The sequence below is a fragment of the Coffea arabica genome, chromosome 11e (assembly GCF_036785885.1).
Source record: "Coffea arabica cultivar ET-39 chromosome 11e, Coffea Arabica ET-39 HiFi, whole genome shotgun sequence".
NCBI lineage: Eukaryota > Viridiplantae > Streptophyta > Magnoliopsida > Gentianales > Rubiaceae > Coffea > Coffea arabica.
In genome coordinates, this window is record NC_092331.1 from 46,354,116 (window position 1) to 46,380,493 (window position 26,378).

At 39.5% G+C, this 26,378-nt stretch overlaps 21 non-coding genes across 21 annotated transcripts; all 21 read right to left on the reverse strand.

Moving 5' to 3' along the window:
- Nucleotides 1-396: 396 nt before the first annotated feature.
- On the reverse strand, nucleotides 397-515 carry LOC140029619 (5S ribosomal RNA). Its single transcript, XR_011833525.1, has one exon. It is a non-coding gene; the product is annotated as a 5S ribosomal RNA (ribosomal RNA).
- Nucleotides 516-1,640: 1,125 nt separating this feature from the next.
- Nucleotides 1,641-1,759, reverse strand: LOC140029620 (5S ribosomal RNA). The gene has a single exon (XR_011833526.1). It is a non-coding gene; the product is annotated as a 5S ribosomal RNA (ribosomal RNA).
- A 1,125-nt stretch (nucleotides 1,760-2,884) lies between these two features.
- LOC140029621 (5S ribosomal RNA) lies at nucleotides 2,885-3,003 on the reverse strand. Its single transcript, XR_011833527.1, has one exon. It is a non-coding gene; the product is annotated as a 5S ribosomal RNA (ribosomal RNA).
- A 1,125-nt stretch (nucleotides 3,004-4,128) lies between these two features.
- On the reverse strand, nucleotides 4,129-4,247 carry LOC140029622 (5S ribosomal RNA). The gene has a single exon (XR_011833528.1). It is a non-coding gene; the product is annotated as a 5S ribosomal RNA (ribosomal RNA).
- Nucleotides 4,248-5,382: 1,135 nt separating this feature from the next.
- On the reverse strand, nucleotides 5,383-5,501 carry LOC140029623 (5S ribosomal RNA). The gene has a single exon (XR_011833529.1). It is a non-coding gene; the product is annotated as a 5S ribosomal RNA (ribosomal RNA).
- A 1,135-nt stretch (nucleotides 5,502-6,636) lies between these two features.
- LOC140029624 (5S ribosomal RNA) lies at nucleotides 6,637-6,755 on the reverse strand. Its single transcript, XR_011833530.1, has one exon. It is a non-coding gene; the product is annotated as a 5S ribosomal RNA (ribosomal RNA).
- Nucleotides 6,756-7,890: 1,135 nt separating this feature from the next.
- Nucleotides 7,891-8,009, reverse strand: LOC140029625 (5S ribosomal RNA). The gene has a single exon (XR_011833531.1). It is a non-coding gene; the product is annotated as a 5S ribosomal RNA (ribosomal RNA).
- A 1,135-nt stretch (nucleotides 8,010-9,144) lies between these two features.
- Nucleotides 9,145-9,263, reverse strand: LOC140029626 (5S ribosomal RNA). The gene has a single exon (XR_011833532.1). It is a non-coding gene; the product is annotated as a 5S ribosomal RNA (ribosomal RNA).
- Nucleotides 9,264-10,388: 1,125 nt separating this feature from the next.
- Nucleotides 10,389-10,507, reverse strand: LOC140029627 (5S ribosomal RNA). Its single transcript, XR_011833533.1, has one exon. It is a non-coding gene; the product is annotated as a 5S ribosomal RNA (ribosomal RNA).
- Nucleotides 10,508-11,630: 1,123 nt separating this feature from the next.
- On the reverse strand, nucleotides 11,631-11,749 carry LOC140029628 (5S ribosomal RNA). The gene has a single exon (XR_011833534.1). It is a non-coding gene; the product is annotated as a 5S ribosomal RNA (ribosomal RNA).
- Nucleotides 11,750-12,884: 1,135 nt separating this feature from the next.
- LOC140029630 (5S ribosomal RNA) lies at nucleotides 12,885-13,003 on the reverse strand. Its single transcript, XR_011833536.1, has one exon. It is a non-coding gene; the product is annotated as a 5S ribosomal RNA (ribosomal RNA).
- A 1,125-nt stretch (nucleotides 13,004-14,128) lies between these two features.
- Nucleotides 14,129-14,247, reverse strand: LOC140029631 (5S ribosomal RNA). Its single transcript, XR_011833537.1, has one exon. It is a non-coding gene; the product is annotated as a 5S ribosomal RNA (ribosomal RNA).
- Nucleotides 14,248-15,370: 1,123 nt separating this feature from the next.
- Nucleotides 15,371-15,489, reverse strand: LOC140029632 (5S ribosomal RNA). Its single transcript, XR_011833538.1, has one exon. It is a non-coding gene; the product is annotated as a 5S ribosomal RNA (ribosomal RNA).
- Nucleotides 15,490-16,614: 1,125 nt separating this feature from the next.
- LOC140029633 (5S ribosomal RNA) lies at nucleotides 16,615-16,733 on the reverse strand. Its single transcript, XR_011833539.1, has one exon. It is a non-coding gene; the product is annotated as a 5S ribosomal RNA (ribosomal RNA).
- A 1,135-nt stretch (nucleotides 16,734-17,868) lies between these two features.
- LOC140029801 (5S ribosomal RNA) lies at nucleotides 17,869-17,987 on the reverse strand. Its single transcript, XR_011833715.1, has one exon. It is a non-coding gene; the product is annotated as a 5S ribosomal RNA (ribosomal RNA).
- Nucleotides 17,988-19,122: 1,135 nt separating this feature from the next.
- LOC140029634 (5S ribosomal RNA) lies at nucleotides 19,123-19,241 on the reverse strand. The gene has a single exon (XR_011833540.1). It is a non-coding gene; the product is annotated as a 5S ribosomal RNA (ribosomal RNA).
- A 1,135-nt stretch (nucleotides 19,242-20,376) lies between these two features.
- On the reverse strand, nucleotides 20,377-20,495 carry LOC140029635 (5S ribosomal RNA). The gene has a single exon (XR_011833541.1). It is a non-coding gene; the product is annotated as a 5S ribosomal RNA (ribosomal RNA).
- Nucleotides 20,496-21,620: 1,125 nt separating this feature from the next.
- LOC140029636 (5S ribosomal RNA) lies at nucleotides 21,621-21,739 on the reverse strand. The gene has a single exon (XR_011833542.1). It is a non-coding gene; the product is annotated as a 5S ribosomal RNA (ribosomal RNA).
- A 1,135-nt stretch (nucleotides 21,740-22,874) lies between these two features.
- LOC140029637 (5S ribosomal RNA) lies at nucleotides 22,875-22,993 on the reverse strand. The gene has a single exon (XR_011833543.1). It is a non-coding gene; the product is annotated as a 5S ribosomal RNA (ribosomal RNA).
- Nucleotides 22,994-24,128: 1,135 nt separating this feature from the next.
- LOC140029638 (5S ribosomal RNA) lies at nucleotides 24,129-24,247 on the reverse strand. Its single transcript, XR_011833544.1, has one exon. It is a non-coding gene; the product is annotated as a 5S ribosomal RNA (ribosomal RNA).
- A 1,125-nt stretch (nucleotides 24,248-25,372) lies between these two features.
- Nucleotides 25,373-25,491, reverse strand: LOC140029639 (5S ribosomal RNA). Its single transcript, XR_011833545.1, has one exon. It is a non-coding gene; the product is annotated as a 5S ribosomal RNA (ribosomal RNA).
- Nucleotides 25,492-26,378: the final 887 nt, after the last annotated feature.

The following is a 26,378-nucleotide window of genomic DNA, read 5'->3' on the forward strand; positions in this document are numbered from 1 at the left end:
TAATTCGTAAACGGGTCATATCGGGTCATATCAGGTCACCACGGGTTGACCCGAAATCGACCGGTTTTCTTTTCGGGTTCATCGGGTCCAACCCGATTCTGACCCGAATTCCCGAAACCTCAACCCAAACCCATTAATTTCGTGTTAGGTTCGTGTCGTGTTTTCAGGTCGTGTCGAAAATTGCCACCCCTAGTTGCGGTGATACATTTGCGCCGACAAATTTGAGCGACGATCCGGGCTTTGATCGAGCCGTACCGTTCCTGATTTGTCTCGCGCCTTCAGATCCTCCTTCACGCTTCGACAAGAAGCAAAATATTAAGCAATCGTTCCGACGGAGCTAAATTACTACAGGATAAAGAACGAATAGGAAATTTGGATTTCGAAACAAAAAAGAGAGGGGTGCAACACGAGGACTTCCCAGGGGGTCACCCATCCTAGTACTACTCTCGCCCAAGCACGCTTAACTTCGGAGTTCTGATGGGATCCGGTGCATTAGTGCTGGTATGATCGCACCCGCCATGTTCCTTTCGCTTTATTCTTTTAAACTACCCCGTCCTGCGAAGCAGTGTGGCTTTTCTAGACCGAAATTCATTTTAAGCGTCAATTCAAGCATTTTCCTCTTATCCTTTTATTTATTTACTTTATATTTTTTTTTGTTATTGATTTGCACCCTGTTTTTTTCCCTCATCCCGCAACTCTAAATTATCATGAAATCAATCCTTCACGCTTGCAGTTAGGGGTGGCAATTCGGGTCCAAATCAGGTTGGCGGGTCGGGTTCGGGTCAACAGACCCGCCAGAAAATCTGTTGACCCGAACCCCGACCCGCCAACCCGTGACGGGTCAGGTATGCTGACCCGAACCCGAAAATTTCAGGTTTACGGGGCGGCGGGTCGACCAGAAATGACCCGAAACTTAATTTTAATTTATTAATTTATCACTGTAATTTCTAATAAAATCAATTTCTCACAAAACTAATTACATAATCAAGTAATAAAAATTTAAATAAATGATTCCAAATCAAATCTAAAATAAATTAAACACCGTAAAAGTGTTTTATCCCAAGCAAAATATAAAATAAATTAAAACAATACAAAAGTGAAAAATAATATAATATATTATTTGTCCAAGTATAATAATTTCAACTTCACACAAATTAAATAAATTCGTTTAGGATTAAGTAATTAATGCCTTTGAAAAAAAGAATAACTTAGTTTAGTTAGATAAAATTATTTTTATGTTTATTAAATTATTTTTAATTCGTAAACGGGTCATATCAGGTCACCACGGGTTGACCCGAAATCGACCGGTTTTCTTTTCGGGTTCATCGGGTCCAACCCGATTCTGACCCGAATTCCCGAAACCTCAACCCAAACCCATTAATTTCGTGTTAGGTTCGTGTCGTGTTTTCAGGTCGTGTCGAAAATTGCCACCCCTAGTTGCGGTGATACATTTGCGCCGACAAATTTGAGCGACGATCCGGGCTTTGATCGAGCCGTACCGTTCCTGATTTGTCTCGCGCCTTCAGATCCTCCTTCACGCTTCGACAAGAAGCAAAATATTAAGCAATCGTTCCGACGGAGCTAAATTACTACAGGATAAAGAACGAATAGGAAATTTGGATTTCGAAACAAAAAAGAGAGGGGTGCAACACGAGGACTTCCCAGGGGGTCACCCATCCTAGTACTACTCTCGCCCAAGCACGCTTAACTTCGGAGTTCTGATGGGATCCGGTGCATTAGTGCTGGTATGATCGCACCCGCCATGTTCCTTTCGCTTTATTCTTTTAAACTACCCCGTCCTGCGAAGCAGTGTGGCTTTTCTAGACCGAAATTCATTTTAAGCGTCAATTCAAGCATTTTCCTCTTATCCTTTTATTTATTTACTTTATATTTTTTTTTGTTATTGATTTGCACCCTGTTTTTTTCCCTCATCCCGCAACTCTAAATTATCATGAAATCAATCCTTCACGCTTGCAGTTAGGGGTGGCAATTCGGGTCCAAATCAGGTTGGCGGGTCGGGTTCGGGTCAACAGACCCGCCAGAAAATCTGTTGACCCGAACCCCGACCCGCCAACCCGTGACGGGTCAGGTATGCTGACCCGAACCCGAAAATTTCAGGTTTACGGGGCGGCGGGTCGACCCGAAATGACCCGAAACTTAATTTTAATTTATTAATTTATCACTGTAATTTCTAATAAAATCAATTTCTCACAAAACTAATTACATAATCAAGTAATAAAAATTTAAATAAATGATTCCAAATCAAATCTAAAATAAATTAAACACCGTAAAAGTGTTTTATCCCAAGCAAAATATAAAATAAATTAAAACAATACAAAAGTGAAAAATAATATAATATATTATTTGTCCAAGTATAATAATTTCAACTTCACACAAATTAAATAAATTCGTTTAGGATTAAGTAATTAATGCCTTTGAAAAAAAGAATAACTTAGTTTAGTTAGATAAAATTATTTTTATGTTTATTAAATTATTTTTAATTCGTAAACGGGTCATATCAGGTCACCACGGGTTGACCCGAAATCGACCGGTTTTCTTTTCGGGTTCATCGGGTCCAACCCGATTCTGACCCGAATTCCCGAAACCTCAACCCAAACCCATTAATTTCGTGTTAGGTTCGTGTTGTGTTTTCAGGTCGTGTCGAAAATTGCCACCCCTAGTTGCGGTGATACATTTGCGCCGACAAATTTGAGCGACGATCCGGGCTTTGATCGAGCCGTACCGTTCCTGATTTGTCTCGCGCCTTCAGATCCTCCTTCACGCTTCGACAAGAAGCAAAATATTAAGCAATCGTTCCGACGGAGCTAAATTACTACAGGATAAAGAACGAATAGGAAATTTGGATTTCGAAACAAAAAAGAGAGGGGTGCAACACGAGGACTTCCCAGGGGGTCACCCATCCTAGTACTACTCTCGCCCAAGCACGCTTAACTTCGGAGTTCTGATGGGATCCGGTGCATTAGTGCTGGTATGATCGCACCCGCCATGTTCCTTTCGCTTTATTCTTTTAAACTACCCCGTCCTGCGAAGCAGTGTGGCTTTTCTAGACCGAAATTCATTTTAAGCGTCAATTCAAGCATTTTCCTCTTATCCTTTTATTTATTTACTTTATATTTTTTTTTGTTATTGATTTGCACCCTGTTTTTTTCCCTCATCCCGCAACTCTAAATTATCATGAAATCAATCCTTCACGCTTGCAGTTAGGGGTGGCAATTCGGGTCCAAATCAGGTTGGCGGGTCGGGTTCGGGTCAACAGACCCGCCAGAAAATCTGTTGACCCGAACCCCGACCCGCCAACCCGTGACGGGTCAGGTATGCTGACCCGAACCCGAAAATTTCAGGTTTACGGGGCGGCGGGTCGACCCGAAATGACCCGAAACTTAATTTTAATTTATTAATTTATCACTGTAATTTCTAATAAAATCAATTTCTCACAAAACTAATTACATAATCAAGTAATAAAAATTTAAATAAATGATTCCAAATCAAATCTAAAATAAATTAAACACCGTAAAAGTGTTTTATCCCAAGCAAAATATAAAATAAATTAAAACAATACAAAAGTGAAAAATAATATAATATATTATTTGTCCAAGTATAATAATTTCAACTTCACACAAATTAAATAAATTCGTTTAGGATTAAGTAATTAATGCCTTTGAAAAAAAGAATAACTTAGTTTAGTTAGATAAAATTATTTTTATGTTTATTAAATTATTTTTAATTCGTAAACGGGTCATATCGGGTCACCACGGGTTGACCCGAAATCGACCGGTTTTCTTTTCGGGTTCATCGGGTCCAACCCGATTCTGACCCGAATTCCCGAAACCTCAACCCAAACCCATTAATTTCGTGTTAGGTTCGTGTCGTGTTTTCAGGTCGTGTCGAAAATTGCCACCCCTAGTTGCGGTGATACATTTGCGCCGACAAATTTGAGCGACGATCCGGGCTTTGATCGAGCCGTACCGTTCCTGATTTGTCTCGCGCCTTCAGATCCTCCTTCACGCTTCGACAAGAAGCAAAATATTAAGCAATCGTTCCGACGGAGCTAAATTACTACAGGATAAAGAACGAATAGGAAATTTGGATTTCGAAACAAAAAAGAGAGGGGTGCAACACGAGGACTTCCCAGGGGGTCACCCATCCTAGTACTACTCTCGCCCAAGCACGCTTAACTTCGGAGTTCTGATGGGATCCGGTGCATTAGTGCTGGTATGATCGCACCCGCCATGTTCCTTTCGCTTTATTCTTTTAAACTACCCCGTCCTGCGAAGCAGTGTGGCTTTTCTAGACCGAAATTCATTTTAAGCGTCAATTCAAGCATTTTCCTCTTATCCTTTTATTTATTTACTTTATATTTTTTTTTGTTATTGATTTGCACCCTGTTTTTTTCCCTCATCCCGCAACTCTAAATTATCATGAAATCAATCCTTCACGCTTGCAGTTAGGGGTGGCAATTCGGGTCCAAATCAGGTTGGCGGGTCGGGTTCGGGTCAACAGACCCGCCAGAAAATCTGTTGACCCGAACCCCGACCCGCCAACCCGTGACGGGTCAGATATGCTGACCCGAACCCGAAAATTTCAGGTTTACGGGGCGGCGGGTCGACCCGAAATGACCCGAAACTTAATTTTAATTTATTAATTTATCACTGTAATTTCTAATAAAATCAATTTCTCACAAAACTAATTACATAATCAAGTAATAAAAATTTAAATAAATGATTCCAAATCAAATCTAAAATAAATTAAACACCGTAAAAGTGTTTTATCCCAAGCAAAATATAAAATAAATTAAAACAATACAAAAGTGAAAAATAATATAATATATTATTTGTCCAAGTATAATAATTTCAACTTCACACAAATTAAATAAATTCGTTTAGGATTAAGTAATTAATGCCTTTGAAAAAAAGAATAACTTAGTTTAGTTAGATAAAATTATTTTTATGTTTATTAAATTATTTTTAATTCGTAAACGGGTCATATCGGGTCATATCAGGTCACCACGGGTTGACCCGAAATCGACCGGTTTTCTTTTCGGGTTCATCGGGTCCAACCCGATTCTGACCCGAATTCCCGAAACCTCAACCCAAACCCATTAATTTCGTGTTAGGTTCGTGTCGTGTTTTCAGGTCGTGTCGAAAATTGCCACCCCTAGTTGCGGTGATACATTTGCGCCGACAAATTTGAGCGACGATCCGGGCTTTGATCGAGCCGTACCGTTCCTGATTTGTCTCGCGCCTTCAGATCCTCCTTCACGCTTCGACAAGAAGCAAAATATTAAGCAATCGTTCCGACGGAGCTAAATTACTACAGGATAAAGAACGAATAGGAAATTTGGATTTCGAAACAAAAAAGAGAGGGGTGCAACACGAGGACTTCCCAGGGGGTCACCCATCCTAGTACTACTCTCGCCCAAGCACGCTTAACTTCGGAGTTCTGATGGGATCCGGTGCATTAGTGCTGGTATGATCGCACCCGCCATGTTCCTTTCGCTTTATTCTTTTAAACTACCCCGTCCTGCGAAGCAGTGTGGCTTTTCTAGACCGAAATTCATTTTAAGCGTCAATTCAAGCATTTTCCTCTTATCCTTTTATTTATTTACTTTATATTTTTTTTTGTTATTGATTTGCACCCTGTTTTTTTCCCTCATCCCGCAACTCTAAATTATCATGAAATCAATCCTTCACGCTTGCAGTTAGGGGTGGCAATTCGGGTCCAAATCAGGTTGGCGGGTCGGGTTCGGGTCAACAGACCCGCCAGAAAATCTGTTGACCCGAACCCCGACCCGCCAACCCGTGACGGGTCAGGTATGCTGACCCGAACCCGAAAATTTCAGGTTTACGGGGCGGCGGGTCGACCCGAAATGACCCGAAACTTAATTTTAATTTATTAATTTATCACTGTAATTTCTAATAAAATCAATTTCTCACAAAACTAATTACATAATCAAGTAATAAAAATTTAAATAAATGATTCCAAATCAAATCTAAAATAAATTAAACACCGTAAAAGTGTTTTATCCCAAGCAAAATATAAAATAAATTAAAACAATACAAAAGTGAAAAATAATATAATATATTATTTGTCCAAGTATAATAATTTCAAATTCACACAAATTAAATAAATTCGTTTAGGATTAAGTAATTAATGCCTTTGAAAAAAAGAATAACTTAGTTTAGTTAGATAAAATTATTTTTATGTTTATTAAATTATTTTTAATTCGTAAACGGGTCATATCGGGTCATATCAGGTCACCACGGGTTGACCCGAAATCGACCGGTTTTCTTTTCGGGTTCATCGGGTCCAACCCGATTCTGACCCGAATTCCCGAAACCTCAACCCAAACCCATTAATTTCGTGTTAGGTTCGTGTCGTGTTTTCAGGTCGTGTCGAAAATTGCCACCCCTAGTTGCGGTGATACATTTGCGCCGACAAATTTGAGCGACGATCCGGGCTTTGATCGAGCCGTACCGTTCCTGATTTGTCTCGCGCCTTCAGATCCTCCTTCACGCTTCGACAAGAAGCAAAATATTAAGCAATCGTTCCGACGGAGCTAAATTACTACAGGATAAAGAACGAATAGGAAATTTGGATTTCGAAACAAAAAAGAGAGGGGTGCAACACGAGGACTTCCCAGGGGGTCACCCATCCTAGTACTACTCTCGCCCAAGCACGCTTAACTTCGGAGTTCTGATGGGATCCGGTGCATTAGTGCTGGTATGATCGCACCCGCCATGTTCCTTTCGCTTTATTCTTTTAAACTACCCCGTCCTGCGAAGCAGTGTGGCTTTTCTAGACCGAAATTCATTTTAAGCGTCAATTCAAGCATTTTCCTCTTATCCTTTTATTTATTTACTTTATATTTTTTTTTGTTATTGATTTGCACCCTGTTTTTTTCCCTCATCCCGCAACTCTAAATTATCATGAAATCAATCCTTCACGCTTGCAGTTAGGGGTGGCAATTCGGGTCCAAATCAGGTTGGCGGGTCGGGTTCGGGTCAACAGACCCGCCAGAAAATCTGTTGACCCGAACCCCGACCCGCCAACCCGTGACGGGTCAGGTATGCTGACCCGAACCCGAAAATTTCAGGTTTACGGGGCGGCGGGTCGACCAGAAATGACCCGAAACTTAATTTTAATTTATTAATTTATCACTGTAATTTCTAATAAAATCAATTTCTCACAAAACTAATTACATAATCAAGTAATAAAAATTTAAATAAATGATTCCAAATCAAATCTAAAATAAATTAAACACCGTAAAAGTGTTTTATCCCAAGCAAAATATAAAATAAATTAAAACAATACAAAAGTGAAAAATAATATAATATATTATTTGTCCAAGTATAATAATTTCAACTTCACACAAATTAAATAAATTCGTTTAGGATTAAGTAATTAATGCCTTTGAAAAAAAGAATAACTTAGTTTAGTTAGATAAAATTATTTTTATGTTTATTAAATTATTTTTAATTCGTAAACGGGTCATATCGGGTCATATCAGGTCACCACGGGTTGACCCGAAATCGACCGGTTTTCTTTTCGGGTTCATCGGGTCCAACCCGATTCTGACCCGAATTCCCGAAACCTCAACCCAAACCCATTAATTTCGTGTTAGGTTCGTGTCGTGTTTTCAGGTCGTGTCGAAAATTGCCACCCCTAGTTGCGGTGATACATTTGCGCCGACAAATTTGAGCGACGATCCGGGCTTTGATCGAGCCGTACCGTTCCTGATTTGTCTCGCGCCTTCAGATCCTCCTTCACGCTTCGACAAGAAGCAAAATATTAAGCAATCGTTCCGACGGAGCTAAATTACTACAGGATAAAGAACGAATAGGAAATTTGGATTTCGAAACAAAAAAGAGAGGGGTGCAACACGAGGACTTCCCAGGGGGTCACCCATCCTAGTACTACTCTCGCCCAAGCACGCTTAACTTCGGAGTTCTGATGGGATCCGGTGCATTAGTGCTGGTATGATCGCACCCGCCATGTTCCTTTCGCTTTATTCTTTTAAACTACCCCGTCCTGCGAAGCAGTGTGGCTTTTCTAGACCGAAATTCATTTTAAGCGTCAATTCAAGCATTTTCCTCTTATCCTTTTATTTATTTACTTTATATTTTTTTTTGTTATTGATTTGCACCCTGTTTTTTTCCCTCATCCCGCAACTCTAAATTATCATGAAATCAATCCTTCACGCTTGCAGTTAGGGGTGGCAATTCGGGTCCAAATCAGGTTGGCGGGTCGGGTTCGGGTCAACAGACCCGCCAGAAAATCTGTTGACCCGAACCCCGACCCGCCAACCCGTGACGGGTCAGGTATGCTGACCCGAACCCGAAAATTTCAGGTTTACGGGGCGGCGGGTCGACCCGAAATGACCCGAAACTTAATTTTAATTTATTAATTTATCACTGTAATTTCTAATAAAATCAATTTCTCACAAAACTAATTACATAATCAAGTAATAAAAATTTAAATAAATGATTCCAAATCAAATCTAAAATAAATTAAACACCGTAAAAGTGTTTTATCCCAAGCAAAATATAAAATAAATTAAAACAATACAAAAGTGAAAAATAATATAATATATTATTTGTCCAAGTATAATAATTTCAACTTCACACAAATTAAATAAATTCGTTTAGGATTAAGTAATTAATGCCTTTGAAAAAAAGAATAACTTAGTTTAGTTAGATAAAATTATTTTTATGTTTATTAAATTATTTTTAATTCGTAAACGGGTCATATCGGGTCATATCAGGTCACCACGGGTTGACCCGAAATCGACCGGTTTTCTTTTCGGGTTCATCGGGTCCAACCCGATTCTGACCCGAATTCCCGAAACCTCAACCCAAACCCATTAATTTCGTGTTAGGTTCGTGTCGTGTTTTCAGGTCGTGTCGAAAATTGCCACCCCTAGTTGCGGTGATACATTTGCGCCGACAAATTTGAGCGACGATCCGGGCTTTGATCGAGCCGTACCGTTCCTGATTTGTCTCGCGCCTTCAGATCCTCCTTCACGCTTCGACAAGAAGCAAAATATTAAGCAATCGTTCCGACGGAGCTAAATTACTACAGGATAAAGAACGAATAGGAAATTTGGATTTCGAAACAAAAAAGAGAGGGGTGCAACACGAGGACTTCCCAGGGGGTCACCCATCCTAGTACTACTCTCGCCCAAGCACGCTTAACTTCGGAGTTCTGATGGGATCCGGTGCATTAGTGCTGGTATGATCGCACCCGCCATGTTCCTTTCGCTTTATTCTTTTAAACTACCCCGTCCTGCGAAGCAGTGTGGCTTTTCTAGACCGAAATTCATTTTAAGCGTCAATTCAAGCATTTTCCTCTTATCCTTTTATTTATTTACTTTATATTTTTTTTTGTTATTGATTTGCACCCTGTTTTTTTCCCTCATCCCGCAACTCTAAATTATCATGAAATCAATCCTTCACGCTTGCAGTTAGGGGTGGCAATTCGGGTCCAAATCAGGTTGGCGGGTCGGGTTCGGGTCAACAGACCCGCCAGAAAATCTGTTGACCCGAACCCCGACCCGCCAACCCGTGACGGGTCAGGTATGCTGACCCGAACCCGAAAATTTCAGGTTTACGGGGCGGCGGGTCGACCCGAAATGACCCGAAACTTAATTTTAATTTATTAATTTATCACTGTAATTTCTAATAAAATCAATTTCTCACAAAACTAATTACATAATCAAGTAATAAAAATTTAAATAAATGATTCCAAATCAAATCTAAAATAAATTAAACACCGTAAAAGTGTTTTATCCCAAGCAAAATATAAAATAAATTAAAACAATACAAAAGTGAAAAATAATATAATATATTATTTGTCCAAGTATAATAATTTCAACTTCACACAAATTAAATAAATTCGTTTAGGATTAAGTAATTAATGCCTTTGAAAAAAAGAATAACTTAGTTTAGTTAGATAAAATTATTTTTATGTTTATTAAATTATTTTTAATTCGTAAACGGGTCATATCAGGTCACCACGGGTTGACCCGAAATCGACCGGTTTTCTTTTCGGGTTCATCGGGTCCAACCCGATTCTGACCCGAATTCCCGAAACCTCAACCCAAACCCATTAATTTCGTGTTAGGTTCGTGTCGTGTTTTCAGGTCGTGTCGAAAATTGCCACCCCTAGTTGCGGTGATACATTTGCGCCGACAAATTTGAGCGACGATCCGGGCTTTGATCGAGCCGTACCGTTCCTGATTTGTCTCGCGCCTTCAGATCCTCCTTCACGCTTCGACAAGAAGCAAAATATTAAGCAATCGTTCCGACGGAGCTAAATTACTACAGGATAAAGAACGAATAGGAAATTTGGATTTCGAAACAAAAAAGAGAGGGGTGCAACACGAGGACTTCCCAGGGGGTCACCCATCCTAGTACTACTCTCGCCCAAGCACGCTTAACTTCGGAGTTCTGATGGGATCCGGTGCATTAGTGCTGGTATGATCGCACCCGCCATGTTCCTTTCGCTTTATTCTTTTAAACTACCCCGTCCTGCGAAGCAGTGTGGCTTTTCTAGACCGAAATTCATTTTAAGCGTCAATTCAAGCATTTTCCTCTTATCCTTTTATTTATTTACTTTATATATTTTTTTGTTATTGATTTGCACCCTGTTTTTTTCCCTCATCCCGCAACTCTAAATTATCATGAAATCAATCCTTCACGCTTGCAGTTAGGGGTGGCAATTCGGGTCCAAATCAGGTTGGCGGGTCGGGTTCGGGTCAACAGACCCGCCAGAAAATCTGTTGACCCGAACCCCGACCCGCCAACCCGTGACGGGTCAGGTATGCTGACCCGAACCCGAAAATTTCAGGTTTACGGGGCGGCGGGTCGACCCGAAATGACCCGAAACTTAATTTTAATTTATTAATTTATCACTGTAATTTCTAATAAAATCAATTTCTCACAAAACTAATTACATAATCAAGTAATAAAAATTTAAATAAATGATTCCAAATCAAATCTAAAAAATTAAACACCGTAAAAGTGTTTTATCCCAAGCAAAATATAAAATAAATTAAAACAATACAAAAGTGAAAAATAATATAATATATTATTTGTCCAAGTATAATAATTTCAACTTCACACAAATTAAATAAATTCGTTTAGGATTAAGTAATTAATGCCTTTGAAAAAAAGAATAACTTAGTTTAGTTAGATAAAATTATTTTTATGTTTATTAAATTATTTTTAATTCGTAAACGGGTCATATCAGGTCACCACGGGTTGACCCGAAATCGACCGGTTTTCTTTTCGGGTTCATCGGGTCCAACCCGATTCTGACCCGAATTCCCGAAACCTCAACCCAAACCCATTAATTTCGTGTTAGGTTCGTGTCGTGTTTTCAGGTCGTGTCGAAAATTGCCACCCCTAGTTGCGGTGATACATTTGCGCCGACAAATTTGAGCGACGATCCGGGCTTTGATCGAGCCGTACCGTTCCTGATTTGTCTCGCGCCTTCAGATCCTCCTTCACGCTTCGACAAGAAGCAAAATATTAAGCAATCGTTCCGACGGAGCTAAATTACTACAGGATAAAGAACGAATAGGAAATTTGGATTTCGAAACAAAAAAGAGAGGGGTGCAACACGAGGACTTCCCAGGGGGTCACCCATCCTAGTACTACTCTCGCCCAAGCACGCTTAACTTCGGAGTTCTGATGGGATCCGGTGCATTAGTGCTGGTATGATCGCACCCGCCATGTTCCTTTCGCTTTATTCTTTTAAACTACCCCGTCCTGCGAAGCAGTGTGGCTTTTCTAGACCGAAATTCATTTTAAGCGTCAATTCAAGCATTTTCCTCTTATCCTTTTATTTATTTACTTTATATTTTTTTTTGTTATTGATTTGCACCCTGTTTTTTTCCCTCATCCCGCAACTCTAAATTATCATGAAATCAATCCTTCACGCTTGCAGTTAGGGGTGGCAATTCGGGTCCAAATCAGGTTGGCGGGTCGGGTTCGGGTCAACAGACCCGCCAGAAAATCTGTTGACCCGAACCCCGACCCGCCAACCCGTGACGGGTCAGGTATGCTGACCCGAACCCGAAAATTTCAGGTTTACGGGGCGGCGGGTCGACCCGAAATGACCCGAAACTTAATTTTAATTTATTAATTTATCACTGTAATTTCTAATAAAATCAATTTCTCACAAAACTAATTACATAATCAAGTAATAAAAATTTAAATAAATGATTCCAAATCAAATCTAAAATAAATTAAACACCGTAAAAGTGTTTTATCCCAAGCAAAATATAAAATAAATTAAAACAATACAAAAGTGAAAAATAATATAATATATTATTTGTCCAAGTATAATAATTTCAACTTCACACAAATTAAATAAATTCGTTTAGGATTAAGTAATTAATGCCTTTGAAAAAAAGAATAACTTAGTTTAGTTAGATAAAATTATTTTTATGTTTATTAAATTATTTTTAATTCGTAAACGGGTCATATCGGGTCATATCAGGTCACCACGGGTTGACCCGAAATCGACCGGTTTTCTTTTCGGGTTCATCGGGTCCAACCCGATTCTGACCCGAATTCCCGAAACCTCAACCCAAACCCATTAATTTCGTTTTAGGTTCGTGTCGTGTTTTCAGGTCGTGTCGAAAATTGCCACCCCTAGTTGCGGTGATACATTTGCGCCGACAAATTTGAGCGACGATCCGGGCTTTGATCGAGCCGTACCGTTCCTGATTTGTCTCGCGCCTTCAGATCCTCCTTCACGCTTCGACAAGAAGCAAAATATTAAGCAATCGTTCCGACGGAGCTAAATTACTACAGGATAAAGAACGAATAGGAAATTTGGATTTCGAAACAAAAAAGAGAGGGGTGCAACACGAGGACTTCCCAGGGGGTCACCCATCCTAGTACTACTCTCGCCCAAGCACGCTTAACTTCGGAGTTCTGATGGGATCCGGTGCATTAGTGCTGGTATGATCGCACCCGCCATGTTCCTTTCGCTTTATTCTTTTAAACTACCCCGTCCTGCGAAGCAGTGTGGCTTTTCTAGACCGAAATTCATTTTAAGCGTCAATTCAAGCATTTTCCTCTTATCCTTTTATTTATTTACTTTATATTTTTTTTTGTTATTGATTTGCACCCTGTTTTTTTCCCTCATCCCGCAACTCTAAATTATCATGAAATCAATCCTTCACGCTTGCAGTTAGGGGTGGCAATTCGGGTCCAAATCAGGTTGGCGGGTCGGGTTCGGGTCAACAGACCCGCCAGAAAATCTGTTGACCCGAACCCCGACCCGCCAACCCGTGACGGGTCAGGTATGCTGACCCGAACCCGAAAATTTCAGGTTTACGGGGCGGCGGGTCGACCCGAAATGACCCGAAACTTAATTTTAATTTATTAATTTATCACTGTAATTTCTAATAAAATCAATTTCTCACAAAACTAATTACATAATCAAGTAATAAAAATTTAAATAAATGATTCCAAATCAAATCTAAAATAAATTAAACACCGTAAAAGTGTTTTATCCCAAGCAAAATATAAAATAAATTAAAACAATACAAAAGTGAAAAATAATATAATATATTATTTGTCCAAGTATAATAATTTCAACTTCACACAAATTAAATAAATTCGTTTAGGATTAAGTAATTAATGCCTTTGAAAAAAAGAATAACTTAGTTTAGTTAGATAAAATTATTTTTATGTTTATTAAATTATTTTTAATTCGTAAACGGGTCATATCAGGTCACCACGGGTTGACCCGAAATCGACCGGTTTTCTTTTCGGGTTCATCGGGTCCAACCCGATTCTGACCCGAATTCCCGAAACCTCAACCCAAACCCATTAATTTCGTGTTAGGTTCGTGTCGTGTTTTCAGGTCGTGTCGAAAATTGCCACCCCTAGTTGCGGTGATACATTTGCGCCGACAAATTTGAGCGACGATCCGGGCTTTGATCGAGCCGTACCGTTCCTGATTTGTCTCGCGCCTTCAGATCCTCCTTCACGCTTCGACAAGAAGCAAAATATTAAGCAATCGTTCCGACGGAGCTAAATTACTACAGGATAAAGAACGAATAGGAAATTTGGATTTCGAAACAAAAAAGAGAGGGGTGCAACACGAGGACTTCCCAGGGGGTCACCCATCCTAGTACTACTCTCGCCCAAGCACGCTTAACTTCGGAGTTCTGATGGGATCCGGTGCATTAGTGCTGGTATGATCGCACCCGCCATGTTCCTTTCGCTTTATTCTTTTAAACTACCCCGTCCTGCGAAGCAGTGTGGCTTTTCTAGACCGAAATTCATTTTAAGCGTCAATTCAAGCATTTTCCTCTTATCCTTTTATTTATTTACTTTATATATTTTTTTGTTATTGATTTGCACCCTGTTTTTTTCCCTCATCCCGCAACTCTAAATTATCATGAAATCAATCCTTCACGCTTGCAGTTAGGGGTGGCAATTCGGGTCCAAATCAGGTTGGCGGGTCGGGTTCGGGTCAACAGACCCGCCAGAAAATCTGTTGACCCGAACCCCGACCCGCCAACCCGTGACGGGTCAGGTATGCTGACCCGAACCCGAAAATTTCAGGTTTACGGGGCGGCGGGTCGACCCGAAATGACCCGAAACTTAATTTTAATTTATTAATTTATCACTGTAATTTCTAATAAAATCAATTTCTCACAAAACTAATTACATAATCAAGTAATAAAAATTTAAATAAATGATTCCAAATCAAATCTAAAAAATTAAACACCGTAAAAGTGTTTTATCCCAAGCAAAATATAAAATAAATTAAAACAATACAAAAGTGAAAAATAATATAATATATTATTTGTCCAAGTATAATAATTTCAACTTCACACAAATTAAATAAATTCGTTTAGGATTAAGTAATTAATGCCTTTGAAAAAAAGAATAACTTAGTTTAGTTAGATAAAATTATTTTTATGTTTATTAAATTATTTTTAATTCGTAAACGGGTCATATCAGGTCACCACGGGTTGACCCGAAATCGACCGGTTTTCTTTTCGGGTTCATCGGGTCCAACCCGATTCTGACCCGAATTCCCGAAACCTCAACCCAAACCCATTAATTTCGTGTTAGGTTCGTGTCGTGTTTTCAGGTCGTGTCGAAAATTGCCACCCCTAGTTGCGGTGATACATTTGCGCCGACAAATTTGAGCGACGATCCGGGCTTTGATCGAGCCGTACCGTTCCTGATTTGTCTCGCGCCTTCAGATCCTCCTTCACGCTTCGACAAGAAGCAAAATATTAAGCAATCGTTCCGACGGAGCTAAATTACTACAGGATAAAGAACGAATAGGAAATTTGGATTTCGAAACAAAAAAGAGAGGGGTGCAACACGAGGACTTCCCAGGGGGTCACCCATCCTAGTACTACTCTCGCCCAAGCACGCTTAACTTCGGAGTTCTGATGGGATCCGGTGCATTAGTGCTGGTATGATCGCACCCGCCATGTTCCTTTCGCTTTATTCTTTTAAACTACCCCGTCCTGCGAAGCAGTGTGGCTTTTCTAGACCGAAATTCATTTTAAGCGTCAATTCAAGCATTTTCCTCTTATCCTTTTATTTATTTACTTTATATTTTTTTTTGTTATTGATTTGCACCCTGTTTTTTTCCCTCATCCCGCAACTCTAAATTATCATGAAATCAATCCTTCACGCTTGCAGTTAGGGGTGGCAATTCGGGTCCAAATCAGGTTGGCGGGTCGGGTTCGGGTCAACAGACCCGCCAGAAAATCTGTTGACCCGAACCCCGACCCGCCAACCCGTGACGGGTCAGGTATGCTGACCCGAACCCGAAAATTTCAGGTTTACGGGGCGGCGGGTCGACCCGAAATGACCCGAAACTTAATTTTAATTTATTAATTTATCACTGTAATTTCTAATAAAATCAATTTCTCACAAAACTAATTACATAATCAAGTAATAAAAATTTAAATAAATGATTCCAAATCAAATCTAAAATAAATTAAACACCGTAAAAGTGTTTTATCCCAAGCAAAATATAAAATAAATTAAAACAATACAAAAGTGAAAAATAATATAATATATTATTTGTCCAAGTATAATAATTTCAACTTCACACAAATTAAATAAATTCGTTTAGGATTAAGTAATTAATGCCTTTGAAAAAAAGAATAACTTAGTTTAGTTAGATAAAATTATTTTTATGTTTATTAAATTATTTTTAATTCGTAAACGGGTCATATCAGGTCACCACGGGTTGACCCGAAATCGACCGGTTTTCTTTTCGGGTTCATCGGGTCCAACCCGATTCTGACCCGAATTCCCGAAACCTCAACCCAAACCCATTAATTTCGTGTTAGGTTCGTGTCGTGTTTTCAGGTCGTGTCGAAAATTGCCACCCCTAGTTGCGGTGATACATTTGCGCCGACAAATTTGAGCGACGATCCGGGCTTTGATCGAGCCGTACCGTTCCTGATTTGTCTCGCGCCTTCAGATCCTCCTTCACGCTTCGACAAGAAGCAAAATATTAAGCAATCGTTCCGACGGAGCTAAATTACTACAGGATAAAGAACGAATAGGAAATTTGGATTTCGAAACAAAAAAGAGAGGGGTGCAACACGAGGACTTCCCAGGGGGTCACCCATCCTAGTACTACTCTCGCCCAAGCACGCTTAACTTCGGAGTTCTGATGGGATCCGGTGCATTAGTGCTGGTATGATCGCACCCGCCATGTTCCTTTCGCTTTATTCTTTTAAACTACCCCGTCCTGCGAAGCAGTGTGGCTTTTCTAGACCGAAATTCATTTTAAGCGTCAATTCAAGCATTTTCCTCTTATCCTTTTATTTATTTACTTTATATATTTTTTTGTTATTGATTTGCACCCTGTTTTTTTCCCTCATCCCGCAACTCTAAATTATCATGAAATCAATCCTTCACGCTTGCAGTTAGGGGTGGCAATTCGGGTCCAAATCAGGTTGGCGGGTCGGGTTCGGGTCAACAGACCCGCCAGAAAATCTGTTGACCCGAACCCCGACCCGCCAACCCGTGACGGGTCAGGTATGCTGACCCGAACCCGAAAATTTCAGGTTTACGGGGCGGCGGGTCGACCAGAAATGACCCGAAACTTAATTTTAATTTATTAATTTATCACTGTAATTTCTAATAAAATCAATTTCTCACAAAACTAATTACATAATCAAGTAATAAAAATTTAAATAAATGATTCCAAATCAAATCTAAAATAAATTAAACACCGTAAAAGTGTTTTATCCCAAGCAAAATATAAAATAAATTAAAACAATACAAAAGTGAAAAATAATATAATATATTATTTGTCCAAGTATAATAATTTCAACTTCACACAAATTAAATAAATTCGTTTAGGATTAAGTAATTAATGCCTTTGAAAAAAAGAATAACTTAGTTTAGTTAGATAAATTTATTTTTATGTTTATTAAATTATTTTTAATTCGTAAACGGGTCATATCGGGTCATATCAGGTCACCACGGGTTGACCCGAAATCGACCGGTTTTCTTTTCGGGTTCATCGGGTCCAACCCGATTCTGACCCGAATTCCCGAAACCTCAACCCAAACCCATTAATTTCGTGTTAGGTTCGTGTCGTGTTTTCAGGTCGTGTCGAAAATTGCCACCCCTAGTTGCGGTGATACATTTGCGCCGACAAATTTGAGCGACGATCCGGGCTTTGATCGAGTCGTACCGTTCCTGATTTGTCTCGCGCCTTCAGATCCTCCTTCACGCTTCGACAAGAAGCAAAATATTAAGCAATCGTTCCGACGGAGCTAAATTACTACAGGATAAAGAACGAATAGGAAATTTGGATTTCGAAACAAAAAAGAGAGGGGTGCAACACGAGGAATTCCCAGGGGGTCACCCATCCTAGTACTACTCTCGCCCAAGCACGCTTAACTTCGGAGTTCTGATGGGATCCGGTGCATTAGTGCTGGTATGATCGCACCCGCCATGTTCCTTTCGCTTTATTCTTTTAAACTACCCCGTCCTGCGAAGCAGTGTGGCTTTTCTAGACCGAAATTCATTTTAAGCGTCAATTCAAGCATTTTCCTCTTATCCTTTTATTTATTTACTTTATATTTTTTTTTGTTATTGATTTGCACCCTGTTTTTTTCCCTCATCCCGCAACTCTAAATTATCATGAAATCAATCCTTCACGCTTGCAGTTAGGGGTGGCAATTCGGGTCCAAATCAGGTTGGCGGGTCGGGTTCGGGTCAACAGACCCGCCAGAAAATCTGTTGACCCGAACCCCGACCCGCCAACCCGTGACGGGTCAGGTATGCTGACCCGAACCCGAAAATTTCAGGTTTACGGGGCGGCGGGTCGACCCGAAATGACCCGAAACTTAATTTTAATTTATTAATTTATCACTGTAATTTCTAATAAAATCAATTTCTCACAAAACTAATTACATAATCAAGTAATAAAAATTTAAATAAATGATTCCAAATCAAATCTAAAATAAATTAAACACCGTAAAAGTGTTTTATCCCAAGCAAAATATAAAATAAATTAAAACAATACAAAAGTGAAAAATAATATAATATATTATTTGTCCAAGTATAATAATTTCAACTTCACACAAATTAAATAAATTCGTTTAGGATTAAGTAATTAATGCCTTTGAAAAAAAGAATAACTTAGTTTAGTTAGATAAAATTATTTTTATGTTTATTAAATTATTTTTAATTCGTAAACGGGTCATATCGGGTCATATCAGGTCACCACGGGTTGACCCGAAATCGACCGGTTTTCTTTTCGGGTTCATCGGGTCCAACCCGATTCTGACCCGAATTCCCGAAACCTCAACCCAAACCCATTAATTTCGTGTTAGGTTCGTGTCGTGTTTTCAGGTCGTGTCGAAAATTGCCACCCCTAGTTGCGGTGATACATTTGCGCCGACAAATTTGAGCGACGATCCGGGCTTTGATCGAGCCGTACCGTTCCTGATTTGTCTCGCGCCTTCAGATCCTCCTTCACGCTTCGACAAGAAGCAAAATATTAAGCAATCGTTCCGACGGAGCTAAATTACTACAGGATAAAGAACGAATAGGAAATTTGGATTTCGAAACAAAAAAGAGAGGGGTGCAACACGAGGACTTCCCAGGGGGTCACCCATCCTAGTACTACTCTCGCCCAAGCACGCTTAACTTCGGAGTTCTGATGGGATCCGGTGCATTAGTGCTGGTATGATCGCACCCGCCATGTTCCTTTCGCTTTATTCTTTTAAACTACCCCGTCCTGCGAAGCAGTGTGGCTTTTCTAGACCGAAATTCATTTTAAGCGTCAATTCAAGCATTTTCCTCTTATCCTTTTATTTATTTACTTTATATTTTTTTTTGTTATTGATTTGCACCCTGTTTTTTTCCCTCATCCCGCAACTCTAAATTATCATGAAATCAATCCTTCACGCTTGCAGTTAGGGGTGGCAATTCGGGTCCAAATCAGGTTGGCGGGTCGGGTTCGGGTCAACAGACCCGCCAGAAAATCTGTTGACCCGAACCCCGACCCGCCAACCCGTGACGGGTCAGGTATGCTGACCCGAACCCGAAAATTTCAGGTTTACGGGGCGGCGGGTCGACCCGAAATGACCCGAAACTTAATTTTAATTTATTAATTTATCACTGTAATTTCTAATAAAATCAATTTCTCACAAAACTAATTACATAATCAAGTAATAAAAATTTAAATAAATGATTCCAAATCAAATCTAAAATAAATTAAACACCGTAAAAGTGTTTTATCCCAAGCAAAATATAAAATAAATTAAAACAATACAAAAGTGAAAAATAATATAATATATTATTTGTCCAAGTATAATAATTTCAACTTCACACAAATTAAATAAATTCGTTTAGGATTAAGTAATTAATGCCTTTGAAAAAAAGAATAACTTAGTTTAGTTAGATAAAATTATTTTTATGTTTATTAAATTATTTTTAATTCGTAAACGGGTCATATCGGGTCATATCAGGTCACCACGGGTTGACCCGAAATCGACCGGTTTTCTTTTCGGGTTCATCGGGTCCAACCCGATTCTGACCCGAATTCCCGAAACCTCAACCCAAACCCATTAATTTCGTGTTAGGTTCGTGTCGTGTTTTCAGGTCGTGTCGAAAATTGCCACCCCTAGTTGCGGTGATACATTTGCGCCGACAAATTTGAGCGACGATCCGGGCTTTGATCGAGCCGTACCGTTCCTGATTTGTCTCGCGCCTTCAGATCCTCCTTCACGCTTCGACAAGAAGCAAAATATTAAGCAATCGTTCCGACGGAGCTAAATTACTACAGGATAAAGAACGAATAGGAAATTTGGATTTCGAAACAAAAAAGAGAGGGGTGCAACACGAGGACTTCCCAGGGGGTCACCCATCCTAGTACTACTCTCGCCCAAGCACGCTTAACTTCGGAGTTCTGATGGGATCCGGTGCATTAGTGCTGGTATGATCGCACCCGCCATGTTCCTTTCGCTTTATTCTTTTAAACTACCCCGTCCTGCGAAGCAGTGTGGCTTTTCTAGACCGAAATTCATTTTAAGCGTCAATTCAAGCATTTTCCTCTTATCCTTTTATTTATTTACTTTATATTTTTTTTTGTTATTGATTTGCACCCTGTTTTTTTCCCTCATCCCGCAACTCTAAATTATCATGAAATCAATCCTTCACGCTTGCAGTTAGGGGTGGCAATTCGGGTCCAAATCAGGTTGGCGGGTCGGGTTCGGGTCAACAGACCCGCCAGAAAATCTGTTGACCCGAACCCCGACCCGCCAACTCGTGACGGGTCAGGTATGCTGACCCGAACCCGAAAATTTCAGGTTTACGGGGCGGCGGGTCGACCCGAAATGACCCGAAACTTAATTTTAATTTATTAATTTATCACTGTAATTTCTAATAAAATCAATTTCTCACAAAACTAATTACATAATCAAGTAATAAAAATTTAAATAAATGATTCCAAATCAAATCTAAAATAAATTAAACACCGTAAAAGTGTTTTATCCCAAGCAAAATATAAAATAAATTAAAACAATACAAAAGTGAAAAATAATATAATATATTATTTGTCCAAGTATAATAATTTCAACTTCACACAAATTAAATAAATTCGTTTAGGATTAAGTAATTAATGCCTTTGAAAAAAAGAATAACTTAGTTTAGTTAGATAAATTTATTTTTATGTTTATTAAATTATTTTTAATTCGTAAACGGGTCATATCAGGTCACCACGGGTTGACCCGAAATCGACCGGTTTTCTTTTCGGGTTCATCGGGTCCAACCCGATTCTGACCCGAATTCCCGAAACCTCAACCCAAACCCATTAATTTCGTGTTAGGTTCGTGTCGTGTTTTCAGGTCGTGTCGAAAATTGCCACCCCTAGTTGCGGTGATACATTTGCGCCGACAAATTTGAGCGACGATCCGGGCTTTGATCGAGCCGTACCGTTCCTGATTTGTCTCGCGCCTTCAGATCCTCCTTCACGCTTCGACAAGAAGCAAAATATTAAGCAATCGTTCCGACGGAGCTAAATTACTACAGGATAAAGAACGAATAGGAAATTTGGATTTCGAAACAAAAAAGAGAGGGGTGCAACACGAGGACTTCCCAGGGGGTCACCCATCCTAGTACTACTCTCGCCCAAGCACGCTTAACTTCGGAGTTCTGATGGGATCCGGTGCATTAGTGCTGGTATGATCGCACCCGCCATGTTCCTTTCGCTTTATTCTTTTAAACTACCCCGTCCTGCGAAGCAGTGTGGCTTTTCTAGACCGAAATTCATTTTAAGCGTCAATTCAAGCATTTTCCTCTTATCCTTTTATTTATTTACTTTATATTTTTTTTTGTTATTGATTTGCACCCTGTTTTTTTCCCTCATCCCGCAACTCTAAATTATCATGAAATCAATCCTTCACGCTTGCAGTTAGGGGTGGCAATTCGGGTCCAAATCAGGTTGGCGGGTCGGGTTCGGGTCAACAGACCCGCCAGAAAATCTGTTGACCCGAACCCCGACCCGCCAACCCGTGACGGGTCAGGTATGCTGACCCGAACCCGAAAATTTCAGGTTTACGGGGCGGCGGGTCGACCCGAAATGACCCGAAACTTAATTTTAATTTATTAATTTATCACTGTAATTTCTAATAAAATCAATTTCTCACAAAACTAATTACATAATCAAGTAATAAAAATTTAAATAAATGATTCCAAATCAAATCTAAAATAAATTAAACACCGTAAAAGTGTTTTATCCCAAGCAAAATATAAAATAAATTAAAACAATACAAAAGTGAAAAATAATATAATATATTATTTGTCCAAGTATAATAATTTCAACTTCACACAAATTAAATAAATTCGTTTAGGATTAAGTAATTAATGCCTTTGAAAAAAAGAATAACTTAGTTTAGTTAGATAAAATTATTTTTATGTTTATTAAATTATTTTTAATTCGTAAACGGGTCATATCGGGTCATATCAGGTCACCACGGGTTGACCCGAAATCGACCGGTTTTCTTTTCGGGTTCATCGGGTCCAACCCGATTCTGACCCGAATTCCCGAAACCTCAACCCAAACCCATTAATTTCGTGTTAGGTTCGTGTCGTGTTTTCAGGTCGTGTCGAAAATTGCCACCCCTAGTTGCGGTGATACATTTGCGCCGACAAATTTGAGCGACGATCCGGGCTTTGATCGAGCCGTACCGTTCCTGATTTGTCTCGCGCCTTCAGATCCTCCTTCACGCTTCGACAAGAAGCAAAATATTAAGCAATCGTTCCGACGGAGCTAAATTACTACAGGATAAAGAACGAATAGGAAATTTGGATTTCGAAACAAAAAAGAGAGGGGTGCAACACGAGGACTTCCCAGGGGGTCACCCATCCTAGTACTACTCTCGCCCAAGCACGCTTAACTTCGGAGTTCTGATGGGATCCGGTGCATTAGTGCTGGTATGATCGCACCCGCCATGTTCCTTTCGCTTTATTCTTTTAAACTACCCCGTCCTGCGAAGCAGTGTGGCTTTTCTAGACCGAAATTCATTTTAAGCGTCAATTCAAGCATTTTCCTCTTATCCTTTTATTTATTTACTTTATATTTTTTTTTGTTATTGATTTGCACCCTGTTTTTTTCCCTCATCCCGCAACTCTAAATTATCATGAAATCAATCCTTCACGCTTGCAGTTAGGGGTGGCAATTCGGGTCCAAATCAGGTTGGCGGGTCGGGTTCGGGTCAACAGACCCGCCAGAAAATCTGTTGACCCGAACCCCGACCCGCCAACCCGTGACGGGTCAGGTATGCTGACCCGAACCCGAAAATTTCAGGTTTACGGGGCGGCGGGTCGACCCGAAATGACCCGAAACTTAATTTTAATTTATTAATTTATCACTGTAATTTCTAATAAAATCAATTTCTCACAAAACTAATTACATAATCAAGTAATAAAAATTTAAATAAATGATTCCAAATCAAATCTAAAATAAATTAAACACCGTAAAAGTGTTTTATCCCAAGCAAAATATAAAATAAATTAAAACAATACAAAAGTGAAAAATAATATAATATATTATTTGTCCAAGTATAATAATTTCAACTTCACACAAATTAAATAAATTCGTTTAGGATTAAGTAATTAATGCCTTTGAAAAAAAGAATAACTTAGTTTAGTTAGATAAAATTATTTTTATGTTTATTAAATTATTTTTAATTCGTAAACGGGTCATATCGGGTCATATCAGGTCACCACGGGTTGACCCGAAATCGACCGGTTTTCTTTTCGGGTTCATCGGGTCCAACCCGATTCTGACCCGAATTCCCGAAACCTCAACCCAAACCCATTAATTTCGTGTTAGGTTCGTGTCGTGTTTTCAGGTCGTGTCGAAAATTGCCACCCCTAGTTGCGGTGATACATTTGCGCCGACAAATTTGAGCGACGATCCGGGCTTTGATCGAGCCGTACCGTTCCTGATTTGTCTCGCGCCTTCAGATCCTCCTTCACGCTTCGACAAGAAGCAAAATATTAAGCAATCGTTCCGACGGAGCTAAATTACTACAGGATAAAGAACGAATAGGAAATTTGGATTTCGAAACAAAAAAGAGAGGGGTGCAACACGAGGACTTCCCAGGGGGTCACCCATCCTAGTACTACTCTCGCCCAAGCACGCTTAACTTCGGAGTTCTGATGGGATCCGGTGCATTAGTGCTGGTATGATCGCACCCGCCATGTTCCTTTCGCTTTATTCTTTTAAACTACCCCGTCCTGCGAAGCAGTGTGGCTTTTCTAGACCGAAATTCATTTTAAGCGTCAATTCAAGCATTTTCCTCTTATCCTTTTATTTATTTACTTTATATTTTTTTTTGTTATTGATTTGCACCCTGTTTTTTTCCCTCATCCCGCAACTCTAAATTATCATGAAATCAATCCTTCACGCTTGCAGTTAGGGGTGGCAATTCGGGTCCAAATCAGGTTGGCGGGTCGGGTTCGGGTCAACAGACCCGCCAGAAAATCTGTTGACCCGAACCCCGACCCGCCAACCCGTGACGGGTCAGGTATGCTGACCCGAACCCGAAAATTTCAGGTTTACGGGGCGGCGGGTCGACCCGAAATGACCCGAAACTTAATTTTAATTTATTAATTTATCACTGTAATTTCTAATAAAATCAATTTCTCACAAAACTAATTACATAATCAAGTAATAAAAATTTAAATAAATGATTCCAAATCAAATCTAAAATAAATTAAACACCGTAAAAGTGTTTTATCCCAAGCAAAATATAAAATAAATTAAAACAATACAAAAGTGAAAAATAATATAATATATTATTTGTCCAAGTATAATAATTTCAACTTCACACAAATTAAATAAATTCGTTTAGGATTAAGTAATTAATGCCTTTGAAAAAAAGAATAACTTAGTTTAGTTAGATAAAATTATTTTTATGTTTATTAAATTATTTTTAATTCGTAAACGGGTCATATCAGGTCACCACGGGTTGACCCGAAATCGACCGGTTTTCTTTTCGGGTTCATCGGGTCCAACCCGATTCTGACCCGAATTCCCGAAACCTCAACCCAAACCCATTAATTTCGTGTTAGGTTCGTGTCGTGTTTTCAGGTCGTGTCGAAAATTGCCACCCCTAGTTGCGGTGATACATTTGCGCCGACAAATTTGAGCGACGATCCGGGCTTTGATCGAGCCGTACCGTTCCTGATTTGTCTCGCGCCTTCAGATCCTCCTTCACGCTTCGACAAGAAGCAAAATATTAAGCAATCGTTCCGACGGAGCTAAATTACTACAGGATAAAGAACGAATAGGAAATTTGGATTTCGAAACAAAAAAGAGAGGGGTGCAACACGAGGACTTCCCAGGGGGTCACCCATCCTAGTACTACTCTCGCCCAAGCACGCTTAACTTCGGAGTTCTGATGGGATCCGGTGCATTAGTGCTGGTATGATCGCACCCGCCATGTTCCTTTCGCTTTATTCTTTTAAACTACCCCGTCCTGCGAAGCAGTGTGGCTTTTCTAGACCGAAATTCATTTTAAGCGTCAATTCAAGCATTTTCCTCTTATCCTTTTATTTATTTACTTTATATATTTTTTTGTTATTGATTTGCACCCTGTTTTTTTCCCTCATCCCGCAACTCTAAATTATCATGAAATCAATCCTTCACGCTTGCAGTTAGGGGTGGCAATTCGGGTCCAAATCAGGTTGGCGGGTCGGGTTCGGGTCAACAGACCCGCCAGAAAATCTGTTGACCCGAACCCCGACCCGCCAACCCGTGACGGGTCAGGTATGCTGACCCGAACCCGAAAATTTCAGGTTTACGGGGCGGCGGGTCGACCAGAAATGACCCGAAACTTAATTTTAATTTATTAATTTATCACTGTAATTTCTAATAAAATCAATTTCTCACAAAACTAATTACATAATCAAGTAATAAAAATTTAAATAAATGATTCCAAATCAAATCTAAAATAAATTAAACACCGTAAAAGTGTTTTATCCCAAGCAAAATATAAAATAAATTAAAACAATACAAAAGTGAAAAATAATATAATATATTATTTGTCCAAGTATAATAATTTCAACTTCACACAAATTAAATAAATTCGTTTAGGATTAAGTAATTAATGCCTTTGAAAAAAAGAATAACTTAGTTTAGTTAGATAAATTTATTTTTATGTTTATTAAATTATTTTTAATTCGTAAACGGGTCATATCGGGTCATATCAGGTCACCACGGGTTGACCCGAAATCGACCGGTTTTCTTTTCGGGTTCATCGGGTCCAACCCGATTCTGACCCGAATTCCCGAAACCTCAACCCAAACCCATTAATTTCGTGTTAG